General features: G+C 45.6%; 1 long non-coding RNA gene across 1 annotated transcript; it reads left to right on the forward strand.

The window, feature by feature from the left end:
* Positions 1-291: 291 nt before the first annotated feature.
* LOC135383669 (uncharacterized) lies at positions 292-3,117 on the forward strand. Its single transcript, XR_010419994.1, has 2 exons — positions 292-483; positions 2,777-3,117. It is a non-coding gene; the product is annotated as an uncharacterized LOC135383669 (long non-coding RNA).
* Positions 3,118-9,556: the final 6,439 nt, after the last annotated feature.

Consider the following 9,556-nt stretch of genomic DNA (forward strand, 5'->3'; position numbering starts at 1 on the left):
CTCATTACAGTGTACGTGTAGTTGTCCAGCGAACAAAAATAAGATCTGCTGTGCCAACTTGCTGCAACAAGAAATGCAACACATGAACAGGAATCTCCGACTACCGAGTCAACACTGTGGGGATTTTCACCCCATAGTATCGAAGCTTCCGGTCGGGGAAAATTTCAGTCTATTTATATCAACAATGACACTTGTGCCCTCGCGACAAAGAAAACACACGTGAACGTGAACAGGTGAACGTGACCGTGTGACGAAAGGGAACTTTGTTAGATATTAAACACCTTTTTTTTTTTAAGAAACATTCCCGTTTGATAACGGCGGCCTTGTAGATGTCCCACGTGACGCGTGGTATAAATGTAGTATGGTCCAGCAATATAAATACCCCATACAGCGGACCACGCAACATACATCGAAGGATATCTTCCTACGTCTAGTACTTCTCCTGCAGTGAGATCCAGTCTTGATTTCAACATGAAGACATTGGTAAGCCACGCGTTTGTTTTGACGCTCCTCTCAGGAATGGTACACGTCCATTCGGACTGTCACCTTGTCCTCGCTAATTTTATCACTTTAACGTTGCCGCTGAAAATTGAAAACGATCAGCAGTAATTGGTTAGGGATATGCTTCAAATTTAATTTGGTGTTTAAGCGCTTGGTAGCCATATTGACGCCGTACGATGCGAAAATGTATGGGAAATAATTGAGAAATGTATCACGTCTAACAGCCGCGCTACTCCTTCCAGTATATGGAGTTTTAGCGAGTCGTTTCTGCCCGAACCAAACGAATGATCGTGCCGATTCGAAAACCTTATGGGAACCGAACTACAGAGACTTTTAGCAAATCAGAAGAATCGTTCATCCCCAAACGTATTCCAGATGGATTTGAGCAGCAACGTGATCGTGGTGGACCATTCACATGTTTTCTTGTAGAAAATATGACATATGGAAATGTACTTTCAGACTATTCCTTTGAGGAATTTATAGTTGATGCGAACTATACGTCCGTAACCGTGTTATCAACGTGCTGTCAAGCAGACGCCGGCACAGTTGCCAGGCTCGATCTCACGTTGATGAATCAGGAGGATGAAGCTGGCAGTTTCACTTTTAAAAACGTTAATCACCCGTGTGGGAGCTTCTCTCGATAGTTACACCAAAGTGGGAACGACACAGTGATGATCACATTGCACAGCTTTAATGCGCCTTGCATATACAAACAAACTTTCTCACGGGGAGGATGCTCTGGCGCCACAGCTGGACGCTGATGCTTGTGAAGTATTCTGCTGAATGCGTAGTTACATCCACCAACTTACCGCAGCAGCTGTGGTTAAGAGACGGAAATTGACCTTTCAGGAGCAAATGTTGCAAGACCCATAAAAGATTGGCCGCTGGATAATGTCATTCTTCTCACACGCCATACATTTCACGCGATGGCGTCATACAAATGTAGGATACTGCCGCGTCATACAGACAAAACAATGCTTTGTGAAAATCGAATTGGAGACCAGTACGATTTCGGAGTTGGATAGTGCGCCCTAGTTAACGCGTTCTTGAGTGCCCAGTCCCCATAGTGGTTTTGGACACTTTTTCTTTTAGCAGTCAATCAATCAGTCAATTACGGTATTGAGTGGGATTGGGAAGACAATATATACAGTCCGTAGTGGCGCATTAAACAAGTTGTACTTTAATCGAAGTTGAATGGAACCTCCTTGAAAGAAGTATTGTTATATTATTTGTTTTACCAGCTCCCGTGGCATAGTGGTTAGGATGATCGCTTTCCACGCCGAGACTGAGAGGTGACACGGGTTCGAACCCTGTCAGCGGCTGTGCTGTCTGAGGTTTTCTCTGGGTTTTCCGAAGACTTTCCAGACGAATGTCGCTACAGTTCCCCCTGAAGTCGGCCCAGGACGTATACTAACCCCCTGCCCCCCACTCCTTCCTGCTGTCCTCTCTGCATCTGTCCACGTCTATACGCCGCTCATAGCCACAGTTGCTTCGCGACGCTAGCACGGAATTTAAAACAAATTACTTGCTTTGACAAGCTCTCACTCTTCAATCTCAGTAAAGTGCATTCTATCATCCTAATTGATTACTTGTAATACAAAGTGACGTTATTTGGTAGTGGTCATTTTATTTTTCCCCAAGTGCGCGTCATACAGATTGCTTCTCACGCGACCCCATCAAGAGTAACCTCACGAAGTTGAGAAAGATTAGGCATCATCCATGCATTTCATGCGTGCCTTATCTTTCGTTCAACTCGTGCCTCTACCGTTTTCGTGCGAATCCGACCACTGTTTCCCTGACCTAGCTCCCTACATCGCGCAAAGGCTATCATTGTAATTGTAAGGGGCGTAATTATCCAAGGAATACAAAAATAAGGGAACAAGACTTACGCACTTACTATTTAATGCTGCTGCACACAGAATATCGCTTTAATATAACATCACTATTGTAAGTGGTTTTCTCATGGTGGTTCAATACCGATCATATGTGCTTCATAGAGACGCTGCATTGCCTTCAGTCGCAACTATACATGCGTGCATACTTGTCATCCAGGTGGACTAATACAGTACGAAAACGTATGTGGTATAGCCCTACTGCGGAAAACAAATTGATAAAGTGACTAATTCAACGCATTACATTCAGATCATTGACAATTTACAATGACCTACTAAACTGGCATTTATATTTTATAGTGAGCACATCATAACAGCAATAGTGGCATTGTGTGACATTATTGGTTGACACCTTCTGTTCCTCTTCGCGGCATTGATTACAGTTGGCTCTGTTGGTCCTGCTGGTTGCCGTGTCAGCTACCATGGCTGGATTCCTCGGATTAGGCGGATTTGGACCGTTCGGCTACGGAGGCTATGGCGGCTACGGTGGCTTCGGAGGGTATGGATACCGTCGTTTCTACGGAGGCTATGGCGGATATGGAGGCTTCGGTGGATTTGGCGGATTGGGAGGCTTCTACGGCTGAGCTTCCCCGGATTGAAGCTGGAGAAAGAAGCGATTTGGCAACTGTGATATGAGACAAAAATGTAATGCATGTGCACTTACGTAGAATATGGACGTACGTGCACATCAGCAGACTGAAGCAATAAAAAGAAGCGTTGTGGACGTGTAATTGTTTGCTAAGAAGACATCAGTTAACCGTCTAGTTAATGTGCGTGCCTCGGGCTCAGTGAAATCAGATTTTGATGATGATGATTGTAACAAGAAAAGTACGGCAGAAACACAGTAAGGAAAACAAGGAGAGGAGTGGCAGAAACATCTTTTCAACGTACAAAAGCGTATTGCTGTCAATTCAATGCTGACACAAACCTTCGATTTCTTCCTGTGGAGCGAAGACTCGTGGCTTGCTATCATTTCTCATCGGTGAGTGCAATGAGTTTCAATAACGAACAAAAAAAAAAAAACGAAGCATATAACAAACTACTATTTGTTGGAAACCCTCTAAAGAAGACAATGATACCCAGGTTTACTATTGCATTCACATAATGTAATATTTTTGAAATCATGACACAAACGCTCAAGCGTGAAATAAGCCATGCTCTCGTCTGAAGTAGTGGACCAGGGGGCTTAATCACTTCCATCGTTCGCGAGCCAACGAGGGGCAGAGCTCTCGTTAACACGAACACGTGACGCGTTTCACGTGACGCGTGACGCGCGTTTTTCGTTAACGGGACAAAGGCATAATCTCTTGCTCGCGTAACGACCGACGGTGTCGTCTGCCTAACGATTGTGTTCACGTGCTCACAGGTTTCATCGCCTGCATGGCTCATGAGCTAACGAGGCGCGAGGCACTCGGGAGCTCGAGCACGTGGTGTATGACGCGCTCTTTTCGTTAAAGTGACAGGGGCGTAATCTCTCGGTCCACGTACGATCGAATGAGATCGTTTGGCAATAACCACAAAGAAGAAGCTTCACGAGGAGCACAGATTGCGACCACAGCAAAGCATTGATAAAGTTGCTCATTTCGTTAGCCTAACAACTCGCTCAGCTGTCTCGTGCCGTTAAGCTGAACGTGTGAAACGATTAAGCCCCCAGATTACTTACACGTCATACTGGACATTACTCTTAGAGATTACCTATAGGACCGACTACGTACACTTTCGTAGTCTGCGCTTCTTTCTTTGCTACTTGCAGCTGTAATTGAATTGATCAAATAGGATGAATGTAGGCTACGGACATATGATAACCACAGTTGTCCAAGAAATCTGACTGCTGCGGTGATCTGGTGATACCTCCTAAGTCTTTCTGATGACCAAAATCATCCACACATGCAGATGAGCATGTGTGGCTGATCTCAGCTCATGCGAGCATCTGAGACGAGTCGCATGCCGTGCGGAGCGTCTTCGAATCGTTCCACGGAATATTCACGACTGTCTTGATGCTGCTTTTTCGACACATTCTGTGTCCTGAAGGCTGAAGATAGGCATATGTAGACTAGTAAAGAAAAAAAAAAGTGTTGAGCTTTTAACGTTCAGCACCATAGGCTGAAGAAGTACTGTGGTGTGCCTGTGCTTCACAGCAGCATTCCTGCACAGGATGGGTGTCGTTGACTCGCCTAATTGTTCAACATGCGGAACCTTGGAGGACACCGAGCACGAGCTGGTCATCTGTTGACGCTTCGACTCCAGTAGGCAAACATTGAACAAGGGCTATAGTGCGAACTAGATTATCGACCGTTCAGCCTGGCCTTCTGCATCCGCAAGAACCTTCACACGAATATCGTCTCACATGTTCTTAGAAACATTCGATATTTATTACTGAACACAACAACTATCGCTAACAGCCCTCCTGTGTATATTTTGTATACTGAGTTCTGCAACGTTGCACTGACTGTAGGTGGTCTTTCTACTCGCTACCGATACTGATATTTTTATTGTGTCTCAATTGAGAGTACAGAAAATACAAGACCACGTGGCCAGACATGTATGGCGGCCTTAACAACAAATCACATCACACAATATTGTACTTGTGGGGATATATATATACACACATATACAAACCGCATGAATAGGAACATACAGCACGCGAAAAAAAAACACATGGACATACAATTTACCCACAATAGTTCATCACAGCCTTGCTGAAAAGTCTATAAGACGGCAAAGCTCTTACTTCAAAAGGAATAGAGTTCCACTGCTCGGCACCACTGTATCTGAGACTATGTAGTATATAGTTTGTCCCCAATTTTGGAAGACGTAGTTGCAAATTGTCTGAACGATGAGAGTAAGCCGTTGACATTCTTGCAATTTTAATATTTTCGACATCAATATACCCGAGCACCAACTTGTACATGAGCATACATGCACATACATACATGCACATACAGCACCAGCATGTACATAAAATGCGAAATCTCGCTACATCAAAAATTGGTTTGATGCGAAACAGTGTAAAAACAAATGTAACAGATTCTCTAACAGGAATGCCCAATATAACTCTACGGGCTTTCTTTTGTAGAGGGTAAAAGGGTTTAAAACTGAATCATACGTTAGACCGTATACTTCAACAGCGTACGTCAAATGTGAGTGGACCAAAGCGTTATAGACCAATAACAAGACGTTGAGAGGAAGGATATGTCTGAGCTTGGTGAGAGCAAATATGTCGTTGGACATCTTCCTCCTAACCTCCAGCACATGAAGGTTCCATTTAAGGTATTTATCGAATACCGCGCCGAGGAATTCAACGAAGCTAAATTCTTGCAGTACCGTGCTACTGAATATCAAGTCGATCATTTGGTCTGAAAGTTTCTTTTATTTGGGATGGAAAACCATGTAACAATATTTATTGATATTAGGAATAAGCTTGTTTAATTGCAGCCATTTGGAAAGTGTCCGAAACTCGTCATTGGCTTTACTAAACCACTCCTGCTGCGCAACAGCAGTTACAAATATGTTGATATCGTCCGCATATAATATGCTTTTCCCTTTCAACGAGTTAGTCAAATCATTAATAAAAACTAGAACTAAACTAAAAAACTAGCTACGGGAAGAAAGCAGTGGGTCAACCAATAGGAATATCATAATATGATTTGGGAATGGGGTTTTCTGTTTCTTACGGAGATCCAAGGTGCGGGACCATTATCATAGGGAGCGGCATTTTGAAGGCCCCTGTCATGTGGGAGATTAACTTCGGCATCATGTCCCTGAGGTTAGGAGATATACGTCAAGTGCCCACCAACTCACTTGCATATTAGGTTTATGTTTGACACCCATCACTCTCCACAAGGGAAACTGCGCCCTTGCACTGTTATCGAAGGAAAATTAATCGACAACAACGCTATTTGAGCAGAAGCCCCTCACCCTACTGGGCCCCGTAGGGCAGAAGCAATGGGCTGTTACCAGAGCGCTAATATGCACAAGGCATTCTGGAACGGATTCTGGGGAAATAGGTCGTCGCAGCAGCTTCCCACGACACGTCGCAGCGCGCAAAACTGCTTGGATATTTCCGTTCCCGTCGGCGGGTTGTCGTACGGATGTGGTGACGTCACGAAGCAAGCAGCCAATGACTCTGCCTCTCTGGAAGATGTGGGTGGGTCTGAGAAAAAATGGCGGACAGTGCGCGCCCTCAATGCAAACACGGACTGATTTTGTCGTGCTGCGCCTTGAAAGACAAATGAAATAAGGAATGAATTGTTCTCGTTTACTGTGTTTTATTATGTGAACAAATTTCGGTATGTCATATAGGGTGCAAGCGAATGTATCTCTGGCCGCGCTGTTCTAGCAACACGGCGGTCCACAGCGACATGTCGTAGGGATGTCGCCGTTCATGTATCTGCGAATGCAGCCGGCGACAAGTCGTGACACGAAACTGTGCGACTCGTCGCACGTGTCGTGCATTTTGTCGTACATGTGTCCCGCCCTTTACGACGTCACACGTACAATTAAATAATAAGTATTTCGCTGTTCTATACGGCTCCTTTGAGAGGTACCCGTTTCCGAATGTGCCACGACAGGGCAGCCGCAACAACTGCTTTATTTTTAAAACGAGAAATGGGGACTTTCATCGCCAGGGGCTGCACTCTACCCCATCGCTGGTGGTGATGTGAGCAATGAAATAATTATCCTCTTCACAGGGAAGCCCTACAATTCTTCATCAAGTATACGAATATATTGTTCACGCCTTCTTGATTATGCGACCAAGAACAAGTTACAGGCCAAGTAATTAGGTCGATTAGGTGGAGGAGTGATGTTTTTCTATTTTTATGTTTTCATTTTTCATTTTCCTTTCTGTGAGGGATCTTTGAGGGAGTCGCACAATTCGTCAGGTGACGAAACTCAAACTCAAACTAGGTCAATTTCTTGTGACAAGAACAGAACCCCTGCATGCTTAATGCATTTGGCACTCCAGCCGATAATTTTTGCGCTCGTGCATACGAGAAGTGAGTGTCGATATCCGCCACGTAGTTCAATTACACTGCATAAATGTATGTATGCTAGTTCAGTAGCCGGAGAGTAAGCACAAGCAGTTTCGAAGCACATCATTCGGTCTCACGGGGAGGATCTTGCGTTACGTGCGAAAGCAGTCTTTAAGTTGCACATTACGTTCCGATAGCATGCACGATTGCAAGCATCTGGGGTCGGATTCACGAAGATCTCCGTCGTACGGGAAAGTTACGACGAAGTGTAGATTCACGAAGGGCGGGCGTCGCAAAATCTTCGCAGCTTACGGCGGAATCCTGCGAGAGCTCCCGAGCAGTCTTACGAAGAAAGATGGCGGCGTTATTTGGCAGCGGTGGATGCGGAGACGGCAAACAAAGACTCCGTAATACGGGCCCACGCATTGTACTTTGCCACAGAACCTTCGAGACCATCCCCGAAGTGACATTGAGGCACATTTTCTGCTTGGTAACCTTCAACAAATGTTTCAACTTTGTGCTCCGTAAAATCGGGTCGCAGGGATTTTTCAAGCATCCCTTACACCCCGCTCACCAACACTCCTCCAAATTGTCTGCAAGAAAGGCAAAAGAAGCCATAAAAGCTGCAAAATTGGGTGCCACACACCGCTTACAAAACACCGTCACCCACCCAGAGACGAACACACTGGAAATATATTTGCTGTCTCATCGAACGCGTTTCGCCTGTGATTGCATGGCATCCATTATGGCTACCGAAAGACCGAGAGCACGTGCAGTAACAAAACATTTGGGGACGAACAACTTCGTCTTCTTCTAACGGGACGACACTTATTGGTGCGATTACAAATTTTCGTCATCGAAAACATAGTAGGTGCATTCTTTTGGCTTGCACCTCATGCACCAGATCTGAACTGGGTTATTTGCGTGCTGCACTTTCCTGTTGAAAAGAAAGGCATTACTAATAAAGTTCCTTTCAGCTAGAAAGTGCAGCTGCCGAAAACCCGTCTTGCGTGGAGCCCAAGGTAGTGCAGTCCAGTGGAAGTGAAAAGAATGCGCTTAGTCTCGCACCCTTTGGCTGTTTCTCTCGGAGGTGCACGTGACAGGAAGCGAGCAACGTCCTCTTCCTCGTCAAAGGGGGTACCCTCTCCACTACGATAGCTTTGTGAATCGCGCTTACGATGCCGTCGTGCGGGCGTCGCAGGCTACGACGTCTTAGCGCATCTTCGCGTAACTTACGATCGCGTTTGTGAATCCGACCCCTGAGCGTGATTCCACGCACTAAGATGTCGTACCAAGATTATGTTGTGTACGTAGCTAATGTCCTATATAACACATCTTGAGCCCAGCAAATGACTCCCAAGCACTGACCTCAACGACGGCTGTTAACAGCAACAACAACTGTATTTTGAGATGATGAATGGGGAGTTTCATCGCCAGGGGTGATACTCTACCCCATTGCTGGTGGTGATGTGGGGAATGAAATAATGAGCTCCTTCACAATAAGGATCGAAGTCCTATGGTGTCAAAAAAGGTCCAAGGAGGTTTGAGGGCAGAGCGTTGGTGGACTCGATTTGGCCAGGGACCAAGCAAGTTTGGGAGAGGGGTGGGGGGAGTCTAGCTGATTGAGAGACCAGGAGAGCACGGTTCGGGAAGGTTGGTAGTACGGGCAATGAAGAAGAATGTGCTCTAGACCTGGAAGAGTCAACTTGTCTCAAGCGATAACGCCAATGAGCTGTAAAAGTCACATCGAGTCGCCTCCGTTGAATTAATGCATCATCTTGACCAGAGCTGTTACGTGGCATGCAGAAAGCGAGCGTTGGATCAACTCAGCATAGATGGGGGGAGAACGTCAGTTGTCGATATACGCTGTCATGGCGGCTGTTGACGAAAAGTCAGCGAGTGCCGTAAGCAGAACTCGAACCCACATGGCATGTTGACAAGGGCACGACGTCGGCGTAGTGTAATGGTAGGGCACCTAACCGGCAATCAGAGAGATGTGGGTTGACGTCTCACCACCGGGACTCACTCACTTTTGGCTAGTTCCATCTCAAATCGAACAAGCGAGGAAAAAAATATATATATGTTGAAGCCATCGCTCAGTTAGGAGAAAAAAATGCCTTCGAAATTGTCTGTGCTGCCGGTTCGGGAAATAGGAGAGGAGGAAAAAAGTGCCTCTCAGAAGACGATGTC

This window comes from Ornithodoros turicata, chromosome 2 (assembly GCF_037126465.1).
Source record: "Ornithodoros turicata isolate Travis chromosome 2, ASM3712646v1, whole genome shotgun sequence".
Lineage (NCBI taxonomy): Eukaryota > Metazoa > Arthropoda > Arachnida > Ixodida > Argasidae > Ornithodoros > Ornithodoros turicata.